This window comes from Chlorocebus sabaeus, chromosome 20, assembly GCF_047675955.1.
Source record: "Chlorocebus sabaeus isolate Y175 chromosome 20, mChlSab1.0.hap1, whole genome shotgun sequence".
Classification (NCBI taxonomy): Eukaryota; Metazoa; Chordata; class Mammalia; order Primates; family Cercopithecidae; genus Chlorocebus; species Chlorocebus sabaeus.
The window spans coordinates 84,847,340-84,865,780 of record NC_132923.1 but is presented as its reverse complement, the minus strand read 5'-3'; the positions used below and the strand labels follow the sequence as shown (position 1 = coordinate 84,865,780).

Below are 18,441 nucleotides of genomic sequence, written 5' to 3'. Positions count from 1 at the left end.
GCCAGACCTTTCCTGAGACCCCAGCCTTCTCAGTTCTGTCACCCTCTGCTTTCCTAGAACACCCAAATCTGAACTCCATAATTCAGCACTTGGTCACATGGTCTTATTTAAGTCTTTAATTGCTTCTCCTATGTCTTGGAAGCCTCAGGTACCCTGCTTCTCCACCTGAAATCTCCCCTTGTGCTCAGCACAAGGGTACCCAAATGGCTGGATGAGTGGTCAGAGGAGGGTGGGAGGACAGCATTCAAGTGTGATGGTGTCTGGATTTTCATTCTTGTTAGGAATTCCTTTTTTCCCCAAGGGAAAATAAAGGGCATGAGGCTGGTGGGTGTGGCTCTTTGGGCCTCTCAGGTGAGCTGTAAGGATAAGGAGCTGATTAATGTAGGTTTGAAGCTTTCTTGAAGAAAAGTTAGACAAATATGTAAGATTGTTAGCAGCCTTTTAATAAAAATTCCTTGCATATGTCACCACTGGACTCCTGTGGTCTCTGTTCTTTCTTCTCTTTGCTCCCAGCTCTCAATCCTTATCTGAGACTCTAAGTTCCATCCCTGTATCAATCTGTCCCATGACAAGACTCACTAGGCAAGTGTGGAACATGTCCAGGACACTTGGAGACCGAGGCATAGCACTTACATGGAGGAAGAAAGTGAGGCTGGAAGGGAGGGTGCCATTGACTGCTTAAACCATCTCACAGCCACTTTTCAGCTTTTCATGGTACTAGGTACAAAGGCTGTTGCAAGAACTTGCCATGCAAAAGCATTATTATTATTTTTTTTTTTTTTTGAGACGGAGTCTTGCTCTTTTGCCCTGGCTGGAGTGCAGTGGCGCAAACTTGGCTCACTGCAACCTCTGCCCCCTGAGTTCAAGCGATTCTCCTGCCTCAGCCTCCCAAGTAGCTGGGATTACAGGCATCCACCACCATGCCTGGTTAATTTTTGTATTTTTAATAGAGACAAGGTTTTGCCATGTTAACTAGGCTGGTTTGAACTCCTAACCTCAGGTGATCCACCTGCCTCGGCCTCCCAAAGTGCTAGGATTACAGGTGTGAGCCACCACTCCTGGCCACATTATGCTTTTACTACATTAAAACAAGGGACGCGACCACAACAACCTCACACCATCCTCCACTCTGTTGTTTGCCAGTCATCTTTCTTTGTTCACAAGAGAAAATTCTTACTATGAATGTATTCGTTATAAAAAAGTTGAAAATTATATTATATGAAAGTGTAAAAAAGAGAATTTAAAATTAACTGACATCTGGCCAGGCACGGTGGCTCAGGCCTGTAATCCCAGCACTTTGGGAGGCCAAGGTGGGTGAATCATGAGGTCACGACATTGAGACCATCCTGGCTAACACAGTGAAAACCCATCTCTAGAAAAATACAAAAAATTGGCCGGGTGTGGTGGTGGGTGCCTGTAGTCCCAGCTACTTGGGAGGCTGAGGCAGGAAAATGGCATGAACATGGGAGGCAGAGCTTGTAGTGAGCTGATATCCATGCCATTGCACTCCAGCCTGGGCAACAGAGCAAGACACCACCCAAAAAAAAAAAAAATTAACTGACATCCCACCCACTCAGAAACTATGGCTGTTAACATTTTAGTGTATGTCCTTCAATATTTTTTCATACAAGAGTGCCACCTAAGGCCAGGTGCAGTGGCTCACACCTGCAATCCCAGCACTTTGGGAGGCCCAAGTGGGAGGATGGCTTCAGGTCAGGAGTTCAAGACCAGCCTGGGCAACATAGGGAGACCCCATTTCTACAAAAAGTAAAAAATTAGCCAGGTGTGGAGGCACACATCTATAATCCCAGCTGCTTGGGACACTGAGGCAGGAGTATTATTTGAGCCCAGAAATTTGAAGCTGCAGTAAGCCATGATTGTATCACTGCACTCCCTCTTGGGCAACAGAGCAAGACTGTCTCTACCAAAAAAAAAAAAAAAAACCCTCCTCTCTCCAGTCCACGCCTCCAAGATGACAAAGAAAAGAAGGAACAACGGTCGTGCCAAAAAAGGCCCGCGACCACGTGCAGCCTATTCACTGCATGAAATGTGCCCAATGTGTGTACAAGGACAAGGCCATTAAGAAATTCGTCATTCAAAACATAGTGGAGGCCACAGCAGTCAGGGACATTTCTGAAGCAAGCGTCTTTGATGCCTATGTGCTTCCCAAGCAGTATGTGAAGCTACATTACTGTGTGAGTTGTGCAATTCACAGCAAAGTAGTCAGGAATCGGCCTCATGAAGTCTGCAAGGACCAAACACCCCCACCCGGATTTAGACCTGCGGGTGCTGCTGTACGGCTCCCACCAAAGCCCATGTAAGGAGCTGAGTCCTTAAAGACTGAAGATGGACTATTCTCTGGAGAAAACTAAAATGGAAATTGTACTTAAAAAACAGGCCATCTATTTTAATATTATATTTTATTTGTTAATTTAAAAGGTAATACACACTTATGGAAAACAATTCAAGCATATCCTATTTGCAAGTATTACCTTTTTTACCAGCTGTAGTTTAATTCTTATTTTATTTTATTTTTTGAGACAGGGTCTCACTCTGTCGCCCAGGCTGGAGTGCAATGGCGCTATCTTGGCTTACTAGTCTTGACCTCCTGGGCTCAAGTGATCCTCTTACCTCAGCTTCCCGAGTAGCTGGGACTACAGGCATGTGCCACCATGCCCAGCTAATTTTTGTACTTTTTGTAGAGATGGGGTTTCACCATGTTGTCCAGGCTGGTCTCAAACCGTGATCAAGTGATCTGCCCGCCATGGCCTCCCAAAGTGCTAGCATTACAGGCAAGAGCCACTGCACCCAGCTGCATTATTTTCTTAATTCCTGGCATCAAAAACAAGTAATATGAAACCTAAAGGTTTAAACTGAAAAGTAACTCTTGCTTCCATCTTTGATTCCTGATCCAGCTTCCCTCCCCAGAGGCATACATGTTATCAATTTATATATCCTTCAGAGATAGCCTTTGCATATATAAGCAAAGAGATCTAGTTATACTTTTTATTTATATACAAATAACATACCATGCATTTTAGTCTATACCTTCTATGCATACTGTAATAGCTGATATCATATGCACAGAAGGTATAGACTAGAATATATGGTATGTTATTATTTAGCAAATCACTTAAATTTTAAAAGTACAATCATGAACCGCATAACAACGTTTCAGTCAGTGACAGACCACATGTACAATGGTGGTCCCATAAGATTATAATGGAGCTGAAAAATTCCTATTGCCTAGTGACATAGTAGCCATGGTAACGTTGTAGCACAACATATTACTCACATGTTTGTGTTGACACTGGTGTAAACAAACCTACTACATTGCCAGTTGTATAAAAGTACAGCACATACTATTATGTGCAATACATAATACTTGATATTGATAATAAATGACTATGTTACTGGTTTCTATATTTACTTACTACACTTTTATTGTTATTTTAGAGTGTACTTTTTCTACTTAATTTTTTTTTTTTAAGTTAACAGTAAAACAGCCTCAGGCAGGTCCTTCAGAAGGTATTCCAGAAGAAGACATTGCCATAAGAGATGACAGCTCCATGCCTATTATTGTCCCTGAAACCTTCCAGTGGGACAAAATGTGGAAATGGAAGGCAGTGATATTGATGCTCCTGTACCCTGTGTAGGCCTAAGCTCACGTGTGTATTTGTGTCTTCCTTTTTAACAAAATAATTTCAAACATACATTTTAAAACTAAGGAAGAAAATAAAGAAAGAAAAGTCCAGGTTCAGTGGCTCATGCCTGTAACTCCAACACTTTGGGAGGCCAAGGTGGGAGAATCGCTCAAGCCAAGGAGTTTGAGGCTGCAGTGACCCATGATTGCACCACTGCATTCCAATCCAGGTGACACAGTGAGCCTTCATCTCAAAAAAGCCCATACAATGTATTTGTACTTTAAGCTAAGTGTTATTATAAAAGAGTCTATGGCTGGGCATGGTGGCTCAGGCCTGCAATCCCAGACTTTGGGAGGCTGAGGCAGGCAGATCACTTGAGGTCAGGAGTTCGAGACCAGCCTAGCCAACATGGTGAAACCCCATCTCTACTAAAAATACAAAAATTAGCCGGGCGTGGTGGTGTGCGCCTGTAATCTCAGTTACTCAGGAGGCTGAGGCACAAGAATTGCTTGAACTCGAGAGGTGGAAGTTGCAGTGAGCAGAGATCCACTGTACTCCAGCCTGGGTGACAGAGCAAGACTCAATCTCAAAAAAAAAAAATAAATAATAATAATAAATAAAAGAGTCTAAAAGGTTTTAAACATTTTTTAAGTTTATAAAGTTTAAAAGTTATGGTAAGCCAAAGTTAATTTATTATTGAAGAAAAATATTTTTAAATAAATTTAGTGTAGCCTAAGTGTACACAGTGTTTATAAAGTCTCCTGTAGTGCATGGTAATGTCCTAGGCCTTCACATTCACTCACCACTCACTCACTGACTCCCCCAGAGCAACTGCTGGCCCTGCAAGCTCCATTCATGGTAAATGTCCTATACAGGTGTACCATTTTTTATATCATACCATATTATGGCTGGGTGCAGTGGTTCACACCTGTAATCCCAGCACTTTGGGAAGCTGAGGCGGGTGGATCACTTGAGGTCAGGAGATAGAGACCAGCCTGGCCAACATGATGAAACCCCATCTCTACTAAAAATACAAAAAATTAGCCAGGCATGGTGGCAGATGCCTGTAATCCCAGCTATTCAGGAGGCTGAGGTTGCAGTGAGCTGAGATTGCACCACTGCACTCCAGCTTGGGTGACAGAGCCAGACTCAGTCTCAAAAAAAAAAAAAAAAAAAAAAACACTACATTTTTACTGTACCTTTTCTATGTTTAGATGTGTTTAGATACACAAATACTTACCACTGTGTTACAATTGCCTGCTGTATTCAATACAGTAACATGCTGTACAGGTTTGTAGCCTAGGAGCTATAGGCCATCTATTCCATATAGACTATGTGTATAGTAAGCTATACCGTATACCATATAGATTTGTGTAAGTATACTCTATGATGTTCATACAACTATGAAATCACCTAATGACACATTTCTCGGAACATATCCTTGTCATTAGCAATGCATGACTGGATTTAAATAATTCCGAAAGTACTACAAATGTATGATATTTTGAGAACAGGCGCAGTGGCTCAGCCCCGTAATCCCAGCACTTTGGGAGGCCGAGGCGGGCGGATCACTTGAGCTCAGGAGTTTGAGATCAGCCTGGCCAACATGGTGAAATCCAGTCTCTACTAAAAATACAAAAATTAGCCAGGCGTGGTGGCGTACCCTGTAATTCCAGCTACTCAGGAAACTGAAGCACAAGAATTGCCTTGAACCCAGGAGGCGGAGGCTGCAATGAGTTAAGATCGCACAACTACACTCCAGTCTGGGCAATAGAGTAAGAAACTGTCTCAAAAAAAAAAAAAAAAAAAAGAAAGAAAGAAAGTATGGGGTGGGCACAGTGGCTCACGCCCGTAATCCCAACACTTTGAGAGGCCAAGGCGGGCGAATCACAAGGTCAGGAGTTCGAGACCAGCGTGGCCAACGTGGTGAAACCCCGTCTCTACTAAAAATACAAAAAATTAGCTGGGTGTGGTGGTGGCTGCCTGTAATCCCAGCTACTCTGGAGGCTGAGGCAGGAGAATCACTTGAACCTGGGAGGCAAAGGTTACAGTGAGCCGAGACCGTGCCACTGCACTTCAGCCTGGGCAACAGTGGAGGTTCTCTTAAAAAAAAAAAAAAAAAAAGTATGAATGAGACTTTGAAACCTCTAAAAAAATAATAATAATTTCAGTTGACTACATTATATTCCATCCTATAGATGTGTCATAAGATCAATTCTTTTTTTTTTTTCTTTTTTTGAGGAGTCTCACTCTGTCACCCTGGCTGGAGTGCAATGGTGCAATCACAATCTTGGCTCACTGCAACCTCCACCTCCTGGGTTCAAGCGATTCTCCTGCCTCAGCCTCCCAAGTAGCTGGGACTACAGGTGCTCACCATCACACCCGGCTAATTTTTGTATTTTTAGTAGAGACAGGGTTTCATCATGTTGGCCCAGCCAGATCAATTATTTAATATTGTCACTTTCTTTAGGAAGTTGTTTTTAAGTTGTTTTTCTACTCTTAATTATTATAAATTAAACTACAGTGAACATTACATAAATTTTTGTACATTTTCCTAATTATTTCCTTGAGAGAGATTCCTTGAGGTGGAATTACTGGTCAAAGAGTCACTTTACTAAAACATAAATTTGATCTTTACCACCATTTCATATCCTTTATCTTATTTTATCCTCTAAATAAACCTGGGAAATAAAGCTGGAAAGACAGGATGATTATTTCCATTTGATCAAGAAGGAAACTGAAAGTGAGAAATTAAAAGGATTTGCCCAAATCTCACAGCTAACAGCCGAGACTAGACTTAGTACCCTGCGGTGTTATGAAAAAGTTTAAAATCAATGCTCTACCCCTCAGATGAATTCTTAGGTAAGTCATATTCCCTAAGCCACAGCACTTTTACCTTAAAATAGAGAAAATGCCACCTACTTCACAGAGCTTGGTACAAATAGAATGAGTAGTACTATATGTAAACAATCTGACACAGTTTCTCGGTCCACGGAGGTACTGAACATATATTATTTCACTGGCACCTTTAATTCACTCTGCAGGCAAATCTTGTTCAACTGCCCTCTCCCTGATCGTGGCTCCATTATTTGGGCCTGTTTTACAATTAACTGTTTGCTCCCTCTTCTGGATTCAAGGGGGCTTTATCCATACTTATATCTGATCAACGCTAGACCTATAGGAAATCCTTAGAGGGTGTTATGTCTTTCAAGAAACACATATAGAGCATTTTTCAAGTGCCAGACTATCAGTGTAAATGTCAGATTATTGGTCTTCATTTTTCTGATGTAGCCCAGCTTCACACTCTTAAACTGCTAGAATTAGAAGGGACTTTGGAGTAGCAGCTTTATTGTAACAAAAAGCCTGGCTACTGGGCCCAGCTTTCCCAGTAACTCAATGTGTAAACTTGGCCAACCTACTTAAATTCTATGCCTCAGTGTCCTCATCTGACAATAATACCTACTTTCACAAGGCGCTGTGAATTTTAAATAAGAGAATTGTATGTGCTGAGAAAAATACTTGTAGCCTTGTGTAGAATCAGTGAGAAATTTGTCTACCTTTATTAGCTATGACTGCCACAGATATGAGACTAGGGAGTGATGGCAAGAGTAAAAAATTGTTTCAGTTCCTGATCTACCTCCATTTATCTTATAGGTAAAAAAAAAAAAAAAAAAAATGAGGCTCTGCAAAGACAAGTGATTTGTCCAAGCTCACACAGCAAGTCAGTTGGAGGGTCATGAATGGAACTTCTGTTACCTAATGGCTTCCAGGTTTCACGGGATTAAGGAAAATGAAAACCATAACAATTTTAGAGTGAATAAAGAAGCATTCTGGCTGGGCATGGTGGCTCATGCCTGTAATCCCAACACTTTGGGAGGCCAAAGTGGGAAAATCACTTGAGGCCAGGAGTTCAAAACCAGCCTGGGAAACAGTGAGATTCCATTTCTACAATTTTTTTTTTTTTTTTTTTTTTTTTTTTTTGAGACAATCTCGCTCTGTTGCCCAGGCTGGAGTGCAGTGGCGCGATCTAGGCTCACTGCAAGCTCCACCTCCTGGGTTCACACCATTCTCCTGCCTCAGCCTCCTCAGTAGCTGGGACTACAGGCGTCTGCCACCACGCCCAGCTAATTTTTTGTATTTTTAGTAGAGACGGGGTTTCACCATGTTAGCCAGGATGGTCTCAATCTCCTGACCTTGTGATCCGCCCGCCTCGGCCTCCCAAAGTGCTGGGATTACAGGCATGAGCCACCACACCCAGCCAAAAAAAATGTAAATTAGCTGGATGTGGTAGTGTGCACCTGTAGTCCTCAGTACTTGGGAGGCGGAGGCAGGAAAATCACTTGAGTCCAGGGGTTCGAGGTTACAGTGAGCTATGATTGCACCACTGTATCCCAGCCTGGGTGACAGAGTGAGACCCTATCTCTAAAAATAAAAATTAAAAAAAGAAGCATCCCCAACATCCTGAGTGTCTTGCTACCATACTGTACTTGCCATACCACACCGTCAGCATCTGCTTATGCACACGCAGCATGGCTTTCCCAGTAGGTGGTGTGAGAATGGGGAGAGGCAGAGAGCTGAGTTCGGCTGGAAGGCTCATTCAGATGGAAGCCCCCAAGGGGATCTTCTTAGGAGGGGGCGGCCAGGGGCTACTCAGACATTTGGAAGACAGGCAAAAAGCATCCCAGCAGGCAGCCGCCTGAGGCAGATCTAAGCAGACAGGTCACTGCACAGTGGTGCGTGCAGAATTGCATTTGTAAGATAAGCATCAATCAAATCTTTCCTCTATTTTGTGACAGTCACATAAAATGATAGAGCTATCTCCGTGACAAGCAATACAGATGAAGGCCCAGGGACCATCTGGGAAGTCATCCCTGTCCCAGGCTGGGGGAAAGAAATGGCTCCTCAAAGGGTGGCTGTGAAAAACAAATAACCCTTTCAATCTGATAGGCGGCAGAAATAAGCACCTAAGGAAGAAGCCAACTTCAGCCAGGAAAGAGCAGGGGAAGAGAAGGAGAGAGCCCTAAAATCCGGCGAGAAGAGATCAGCTCAATAAATGGAGTGAAAGAGTGAATGAAGGAACTTACCTTTTGTTGGAAAGAGCATAAGCCTGAGTCCAAGCGACCTGGCATTTGAAAGATAAGCCCTGGCTCTTTCAGTGGTCCTGTAAACGTAGGCAAATCACACTCCTGGCCTCAGTTTCCTCATCTATAAAAGGAGTTCATAAAATGGCTTCCTGGCAAAACTGTCACAAGAATTAAAACCTGTATATGGGAGGGTGTTTTATTAACCCCTTAATTTTTTTGTTTGTCTCTGTGCTTCATAGTTTCTTCTAGCAAGTCATCCTGAGTAGTGGAAATAGTTTGGAGTTCCAAATCAAACAAACTAGATTCAGCTTCCAGGTCTATCATTTATTACGTATGAGACCTTGGCAAGAAATTTTACAAGATTAAGACAGTTTCTTCGTTCATAAAACAAGTGTTGTTGGGAAAATTATAGGTAATGTGGGTAATACACCTACAATAGTACAGTAATTTCTTGGTATAGGCAAGGGATTGGCTCCAGGACCTCCACCTATACTGAAATTCACACCTACTCAAGAACCACAGTTGGCCCAGTGGAACCCACCTAGACTAAAAGTTGGTCCTCTGAATATACAGACTTTGCCTCCCTTCACTACTGTATTTTCTTCTCTTTTTCTTCTAAGAGATGGGTATCACTCTGTTTCCCAGGATGGAGTACAGTGGCCTGATCATAACTCACTGTAGCTTCAAGTTCCTGGGCTCAAGCGATCCTCCTATCTCAGCCTCCCACATAGCTGGGATTACAGGTTCGAGCCACTGTGATTGACCCACCATGGTATTTTTTTTTTTTTTTAATCAGTGTTTGGTTGAAAAAGAAAATTGGGTATAAGTGGACTTGCACAGTTCAAACCCATGCTGTTCAAAGGTCAACTGTATATGCAATAACAAGGGCTCAATAAATGTAATTCCCTGTCTTCCTACTTGAAGCATTTCAGTGAGAATAATGAGGGAGTTGGGCAAATGTGGACCTCATCCTCCTCCTTTAAGCCACACTCTCCTTTTCTAATTCAATCTGTCTTTAGATCATTCCTCACTGCTAACCCATCACCACCTTTTCATTGTTTTCCCAGGTATCTTAGAGCTACAGAAACAATATCATAACAGCTACCATTTATTGAGCACCTACTAAATGTCAAGCATTCTACAAGATGCTTTCAATGCATTCCATCTTGCACACAACAGATGCTTGATATTCATTTCCTTCCTCCTCCAGATTGGAAAGAGATAGCCATGGGTGTGTCCACTGACAGAACGGAGGCACACCTGCAGAATAACATCAGTGTCCTCTCTCTTTGTACAGTGTTTTACAGTTTACAAAGTTCTTTTCACCTACATTATCCTATTTGATTCTCACAACAATTCTTGGAAATGGATGAAGAAATTGAGGCAGGAGCACCACCACAGCTCAATTATTCATTCAATCAACATTCACTAAGCACCTACTATGTACCAGGCTCTGTACTATACTTTGGGGAGATGGAGAGAAACTCTAGGAGCTGCAAGCTCAGAGGGGAAACCTATTTAAAGATTTTCTATAGGTTACTGATGCCTCCCTTCATGTCATAATCTTTAAGAAACTGAAGATTTATTTCTTGGACTGGAGATGCTTTTAGATTTTTGCCTTTTCCCATACGGTTTCCTCTGATAGGAACACACTTTCCTCCACTGCTAGCTAAATCCTTCATGACCAGAAAGCCTTCTCCAACCCACCCACCTCCCCAAGAATGCCTCTTCTCTGGCTCCCACAGCACCAGGGCTTTCCACTTCTATATATAGGGACTTTCACAGCTTCCATTGTCTTCCTCTGTTTATAGGCACAGAAGAGGTGGGCACCCACCTGTGCACACACACACACACACACCCTCTCCTTTTACTGTCTCCCACCCCTTTCCATCTGGATTCCAGGAAGCTGGGGGAAGAGGGCCCATCTTGTTGTGTTTGGTTTTTTTTGTTTTGTTTTGTTTGTGTGTGTGTGTGGTTTTTTGTTTTTTGGGTTTTTTTTGTTTTGTTTTTTTGAGAGCCCATCTTTCTCCCAACCCCTCCACATCTCTCTTAGCTTCCAAAGGCTGCTGCTCTGCCCTCTCCAAAGTTCCTTCCACGTTGGGACTACAGAACAGAGTTGAATGACTTTTTCTGTCCATGATTCTCTTATTTTCTGTGACCCCTGGTGCCCATATAACAAGGTCCAGTGCCTGGGTCCCCTCCTTGGACTCTTGAGTGGCCAAGACACCGCTAGTGCCTGGGCCCCACTTCAATCCCCATCGTCTTTCCACTCTTACACCACAACCCACACCTGGCCTCCTCTCCAGCCTGACCCAGCGCTCCACCACCCTATCTATACCCTCCGGGTTCTCTCACGATTCCTCCACTCGCAGCCGCCAGACCCTACTCTATTCCAGAGCCTCCTCCCCACTCCTGACCAGAATATAGGCCCCTGTGTCCATTTCCAAGGCCACTTCCCTCTGTCTCCACCACCTCCCTGCCCCCTTCCTCTGCAGCTGGGTAGACCCAGCCTGGCCTCTCACCCTTCCATTCTCCCAGGCTTCCCGCCCCCAAGCCCCACCCCTCGCCTTCCATCTACAGTTATCCCCACGCTGGTCCCCAGCTGGGCTTCACCTCCGACCCCAGCTATCCCTACCCACATCCCCCATAAATGACCCTTTTTCGACCAGACACTGCCCTGCTGCCCTTCCCCATCCCAGCTATCCATACCCACATCCCCCACCCCCGACCCTCTCCCGACCAGGGCACCAGGGATGCTCCCCAGCTGCCCAGCGCCCCTTCCCCTCGGCCCCTGAGTCCCCTCCAGCTCCAAACGACCCCCGCCCAGCCAGTCCCCTCCCCTCAGCTCCTCACCTCCAGGCCTTCCCCCGCGCCCCCGCTCTAGCACCCCTCAATCCTCTCCCTCAGCGCCCCGTTCGCTGCCTCTCGGCTGCCCGGTACCCCCCTTTCCGCACAGCCCCTCTCCGCCCTCCTTGCAATTCCGTCGCCCCCCACGCCCCCGTTTCCCCCCAGCAATCCCTCGCTGCCCTCCAGTTGCCCCCATCTCTCCTCCCAGCCCCAGCGCCGTCTTTCTTGCTCTCCTCCCGCCCTTGGAGCTCCCCCGGCTGCCCCCACGGTCCGGGAGACCCCTCCCTAGGCGAGCCCCACCTCTGCCGCCGCGGAGCCCCCTCCCTCGCTCCTCCCCCGGCTCCCCTCCGCTGCCCCGTGCTCCTTCTCAGCGCCCGCTCTCGGTGCCCAGCGCCGCGCGCCGGGGATCGGTCCCTGATCTTCCGCGGGCGGGCTGCCCGGGCCGCGCCCCTTACCGCGGACTCCGAGTGCGGGACGACGGGTTCGCTCCCGTAAGGTCGGCGGGACAGTAGGACCTGGCGGCGGGAGGGAGCGGAGGGGGCCGGGGCAGGGCTCTGCTGGGCGCTGCGGTCGGGTCGGGTCCTGTCCTGTCTTCACAGTGGCGCCTGAGGGCTGAGGCTCCAGCACCAGCGCTGCTCTTCTCTGGCCGCGTCCAGGCCCCGCCTAGGGGCGGAGTCTGTGTTCGCCCCGCCCCGCCCCTCAACGCCTAGCAGGTGTAAGGAATCCGAGGTTACTTAGGACCTCCAGGTGACTATCGTGATTTATCTTAATTGTCATGCCTCGTTCCATTGACTGAACTTACTAGGGTAATTAGCTTTGATGATACTGTAGCTAATGATGGGTAACAGTTTTGCCATTTCCAAACTGCTTTCTGGTCCGTTCTATCGCTCCCTCTTCACAAAAGCCCAGGGAGGGAGGCTGACTACAAGCGGAAACGAAGCCAGAAACCTGGACGCTGTCCTCTGCCCTATCTGTGCTTCCTTCACACCCCACATCCCACCGCCTTAACATATCCCTGCCCTGCCTCTGTGTCTCCATTGCCCTTGTTCTGACTCCGGCATCATCACTTGTTGCTTGGACTAATGCAACAGCTTCCTAATTCCTGCCTTCACCCTCCAATTCATCCTATAAAACCAAGAGGTAGTGTCAGCATGGCCATTTCCACCCTTGTACAAAAATTATTTCTCCTGTGCTCTCCAGTCATACCACCCTCCACCCCTCCTCATCACTGACACCCAATTGCTCCTTATGCATTAAAGATTGCAGCCCCTGGCTCATGGTCATCCTCACTAGCCCCTGTTCTGTGCCATCCTTCTGGTGACTTCAGTAGCTATGAGATTTCCTGGTCCCACTCATTCTGAGTCAGATACCAAAATCATTTTGACACAAGCCTGAGCAACCCTTTAAAAAATGTCACCATGTTACTATCAACCTTGTTTAAGAAAACTCTTGGCCAGGCACAGTGGCTCACGCCTGTAATCCCAGCACTTTGCGAGGCTGAGTGGGCAGATCACTTGAGGTCAGGAGTTCGAGACCAACCTGGCCAAAATGGTGAAACCCCGACTCTACTAAAAATACAAAAATTAGCCAGGCATGGTGGCCCATGCCTGTAGTCCCAGCTACTCGGGAGGCTGAGGCAGGAGAACTACTTGAACCCGGGAGGCAGAAGTTGCAGTGAGCCAAGATCACTGCACTCCAGCAGTGCACTCCAGCCTGGGAAACAGAGCCAGTCTCTGTCAAAAAACAAACAAACGAAAATCTCTCAATGGTTTCCCATTATCAGGAGGCTGTCAACAGGAGTAGGAAAATGTTCTTGCCTGGCCCGGCCCTAGAAAGTCCCACTTCCACTAGAGGAGGCAGATACAGGAGGCAATTAACGCCCCACCCTCAAATCCTGATGTGGACTTCCAGTCTTCCTGAGGTCACAGGAGCCAGCTGACAGCTTGGTCTAGAATCGTCTTTCCTCACACTTCTCCCCCATCTCAGATCTTAGACGTCTAAGTCAAATACCAAAACCATTTTCCCCCCAAGTTCCATTATGACCCTGTCTACAGTGTACATCTCCAGCCTAGGAACCACCCAAGCTGACAGCTCCTCTACTTGTCTGGCCTCTGTCTCAGATGCTTACTCTTCCGAGCTTCTTGCCAAGCCCTTTCACTCACACTGCCCACCACACTGCCAGCCCTTTTCTCTGTGCCTTCTAGAATCCTGTTCTTTCGTCAACAAACTCTCATATACTCTCTACTTCTTCAGAGTACTCAGATGACTTCTTTGCCTGAGCATTCTCCAGGTACTGCCTCCTTTGCTGCCCTCTGCTAGAAGGCTTCTCATTTTTCCACTCCCCATATACTATAAAACCAGGATGTGGGGTCGGCTTGGCCATTTCCACCCTTGTACAAAAATTCTTTCTCCTGTACTCTCCAGCCATACCCACCTCAACCCCTCCTCATCACTGACACCCAATTGCTCCTTATGCATTAAAGATTGCAGCCCCTGGCTCATGGTCATCCTCACTAGCCCCTGTTCTGTGCCATCCTTCTGGTGACTTCAGTAGCTATGAGATTTCCTGGTCCCACTCATTCTGAGTCAGATACCAAAATCATTTTGACACAAGCCTGAGCAACCCTTTAAAAAATGTCACCATGTTACTATCAACCTTGTTTAAGAAAACTCTTGGCCAGGCACAGTGGCTCACGCCTGTAATCCCAGCACTTTGCGAGGCCGAGTGGGCAGATCACTTGAGGTCAGGAGTTCGAGACCAACCTGGCCAAAATGGTGAAACCCCGACTCTACTAAAAATACAAAAATTAGCCAGGCATGGTGGCCCATGCCTGTAGTCCCAGCTACTCGGGAGGCTGAGGCAGGAGAACTACTTGAACCCGGGAGGCAGAAGTTGCAGTGAGCCAAGATCACTGCACTCCAGCAGTGCACTCCAGCCTGGGAAACAGAGCCAGTCTCTGTCAAAAAACAAACAAACGAAAATCTCTCAATGGTTTCCCATTATCAGGAGGCTGTCAACAGGAGTAGGAAAATGTTCTTGCCTGGCCCGGCCCTAGAAAGTCCCACTTCCACTAGAGGAGGCAGATACAGGAGGCAATTAACGCCCCACCCTCAAATCCTGATGTGGACTTCCAGTCTTCCTGAGGTCACAGGAGCCAGCTGACAGCTTGGTCTAGAATCGTCTTTCCTCACACTTCTCCCCCATCTCAGATCTTAGACGTCTAAGTCAAATACCAAAACCATTTTCCCCCCAAGTTCCATTATGACCCTGTCTACAGTGTACATCTCCAGCCTAGGAACCACCCAAGCTGACAGCTCCTCTACTTGTCTGGCCTCTGTCTCAGATGCTTACTCTTCCGAGCTTCTTGCCAAGCCCTTTCACTCACACTGCCCACCACACTGCCAGCCCTTTTCTCTGTGCCTTCTAGAATCCTGTTCTTTCGTCAACAAACTCTCATATACTCTCTACTTCTTCAGAGTACTCAGATGACTTCTTTGCCTGAGCATTCTCCAGGTACTGCCTCCTTTGCTGCCCTCTGCTAGAAGGCTTCTCATTTTTCCACTCCCCATATACTATAAAACCAGGATGTGGGGTCGGCTTGGCCATTTCCACCCTTGTACAAAAATTCTTTCTCCTGTACTCTCCAGCCATACCCACCTCAACCCCTCCTCATCACTGACACCCAATTGCTCCTTATGCATTAAAGATTGCAGCCCCTGGCTCATGGTCATCCTCACTAGCTCCTGTCCTGCCATCCTCCTGGTGACTTCAGTAGCTATGGGAGTTCCTTGTCCCTCAGTCCTTGGCCTCCACATCACCTTGGCCACCAGTTCCCATGGTCACTCTTGAGCTCTTAATCACCCACTGCTGGTACCTCTGTAATAGCAAAATCAAACATGCTACACTGAACTGCTCCCTCACTCCCTTTCTCCCACAAGGCCCTACTTTCCTCATTTCAAAATAGGTAAGTTGATAATGATTATTCTGTCTTCCCAGGAATAATGAGATAGCATATAGAGCCATCCTTTTAAAGTTGTGAGACAATATGAGAACAGATGGTATTGCTTTTATGTAGTCTCAGTTCTTCTGGTTGCTTTCTCCTTCTCCCTCCCCTGAAAAGTGGTGTAGTAAATTAGAAAGGGCACACACAGGCTTGGGGCCAGGCAGACCTGGTCTTCAGTCCTTGCTTACTGTGTGATCTTATGCCAATTACCTCATTTCTCTCGCACACACACCCATTCCTCATTTGTAGAAAGAGCAATAATAAGATCTGCTTCTCAGAGTTGTTGGGAAGATCAAATGAGAACATGAGCTACTGCAGAGGACTTGATAAAGTGCTAGGCACACAGTAAGCATTCGATAGATAGGAAACACTGTGCTTCGTATAACAGAAAAAAAAAAGTGCTATTTTTAAACCACAACACTCTTCCAGGAATAACAGATCCCAATGCACAGAAGGTCCTTTTGTCCTGCTTGGGGCCTCAATTGATGAGTGTGAATATGTAACTTTGGGAGAAGAATTTGCTCTCTATGTTTAAATGGGGGGTAGGAGTAGGTGGGGCGTGATGGCCCATGCCTGCAATCCCAGGACTTTGAGATCACCTGAGGCCAGTTCGAGACCAGCCTGGCCAACATGGTAAAACTCTCTCTCCACTAAAAATACAAAAATTAGCCGGGCGTGATGGTGGGTGCCTATACTCCCAGCTACTCGGGAGTCTGAGGCAGGAGAATCACTTGAACCTGGGAGGCAGAGGTTTCAGTGAGCCTAGATTGTGCTACTGCACTCCAGCCCGGGTGACAGTGCAAGATTTCATCACAAAAAAATTAGGGGTAGCGGGAGGCGGAGGTTGCAGTGAGCCGAGATTGCACCATTACACTCCAGCCCTGGCAATAAGAGTGAAACTCCATCTCAAAAAAAAAAAAAAAAAAAAAAAAAAAGGTTGGGTGTGGGAGGGTTGCGGGGAGGAGAATTTGGAATTCACTTGACAAAATGGGAGGGCAAGTTAATAGAGAGAGATTGGAGGGGAAAAGGAAAAAGATGAGTAAGAAAATCAATATAAGGATAGGTGCTACATAGGTAAAAAGTCAGAAGAAACTCTCCCATGGTATATTGGCAGGAGTGTTTCAGCAGTGGAATGCCTAAAATGGGATGAGTTGTTTGTTACACATAGGACATGACCATCCTATATGACTCTCAAGGCTTCAGGAAGGGCTATTACACCCAGGAATGCTTTTTGAGAGAGGGGAATTGTGAAAGTGCATGAGTAGGGAGTTGAGCAATGTGCTTTGTTAGGTCTCAATTGAAAAAGGAGACTGGAAGCAGAGGTAACTGTGAGACCACAAGCCCTTGTGGAACTTGCAAAAACTTGTGTAGGACTTCGCACTTACATGAGTCGGGAAATGTGAATATTGAGGTTCAAGCCCATTGCATTTGGATCTTAAAGAGGCAGAAAAGCTGCCAGAGTGGCTCACACCTGTAATCCCAGCACTTTGGGAGGCCAAGGTGGGCAGATCACCTGAGGTGAGGAGTTTGAGACCAGCCTGGCCAACATTGCGAAACACCGTCTCTACTAAAAATACAAAAAAATTATCCGGCGTGGTGGTAGGTGCCTGTAAATCCCAGATACTTGGGAGGCTGAGGCAGGAGAATCACTTGAACCCACGAGGCAGAGGTCGCAGTAAACCAAGATGGCACCACTGCACTCTAGCCTGGGTAACAGAGTCAGACTTGATCTCAAAAAAAAAATAATGAGGCAGAGAGACCACATCTGACATTTGGGTTGTATCATTTATGCCCCCATAAGCTACCTTCTTATTGACCAAAGTAACCACCTGAGGGAAGAACAACACAAATCAAATTATACTGGACTGTCTTCACTTCCAGATCCAAATGCCCAAGTAAGAATGGCAAGGAAAACAAAATTCTTTTTTTGAGATGGAGTTTTGCTCTTGTTGCCCAGGCTGGAATGCAATGGTGCAATCTCGGCTCACTGCAACCTCTGCGTCCTAGGTTCAAATGATTCTGTTGCCTCAGCCTCCTGAGTAGCTGGGATTACAGGCACGCATCATCACACCCGGCTAATTTTGTACTTTTAGTAGAGACAGGGTTTCTCCATGTTGGTCAGGCTGGTCCCAAACTCCTGACTTCAGGTGATCTGCCCGCCTCGGCCTCCCAAAGTGCTGGGATTACAGGTGTGAGCCACTGCACCCGGCCCCTGAATGAAGACAAAATTCTACCTTTTGTCTTGGCTCAAATTAGTTAACAATTATATTCATTGAATCCTTAAATTACACTAAGATTATTTGCATCTTTTATCTCATTTAACCCTCAATATAATTATGCAAGTTATAGATTATCATCCCTTTTTCATAGACAAGGCAAGACAATTGAGAAAGTTTAAGTGACTTGCCCAAGGTCATACAACCGATAAGTGGCAGAGCCAGATAGCAGGTCTGTCTGACTCCAAGGCCAGGGCATTTTCTACTAGATCTAGAATTATATTTTGATTGCCCAGTGAACACCATGTGATTAAGAGTCCTGCAAGGGCAAGGCGGCACATGCCTGTAGTCCCAGCTACTCGGGAGGCTGAGGCGGGTGGATAATTTCAGCTATTCTGGGCTATAGTGCATTATGCAGATCAGGTGTTCTCACTAAGTTCAGCATCAATATGGTGAATTCCCGGTAGTGTGGGACCAGGTTGCCCGAGGAGGGGTGAACCAGCCAAGGTCAGAAACAGCAGGTCAGAACTTCTGTGCTGGTCATGGAGATCTGCAGTAGTGGGATCATGCCTGTGAATAACCACTGTACTCCAGCCGGGGCAACACAGACAGACCCTGTCTCTATATTTAAAAAATAAATAGGTCG

At 46.1% G+C, this 18,441-nt stretch overlaps 1 protein-coding gene and 1 pseudogene across 1 annotated transcript in view; one reads left to right on the top strand and one right to left on the bottom strand.

Annotated features, from left to right (window-relative positions):
• The window catches only part of RAB3B (RAB3B, member RAS oncogene family), an 83,067-nt gene extending 70,850 nt beyond the window's left edge, over window positions 1-12,217 (bottom strand). Inside the window, exon 1 of the mRNA XM_007978763.3 lies at window positions 12,031-12,217. The gene's annotated coding sequence lies outside the window, so the exon portion shown is untranslated. The remainder of the gene's footprint in view (window positions 1-12,030) is intronic.
• Window positions 1,973-2,334, top strand: LOC103224820 (small ribosomal subunit protein eS26 pseudogene; annotated as a pseudogene).
• Window positions 12,218-18,441: the final 6,224 nt, after the last annotated feature.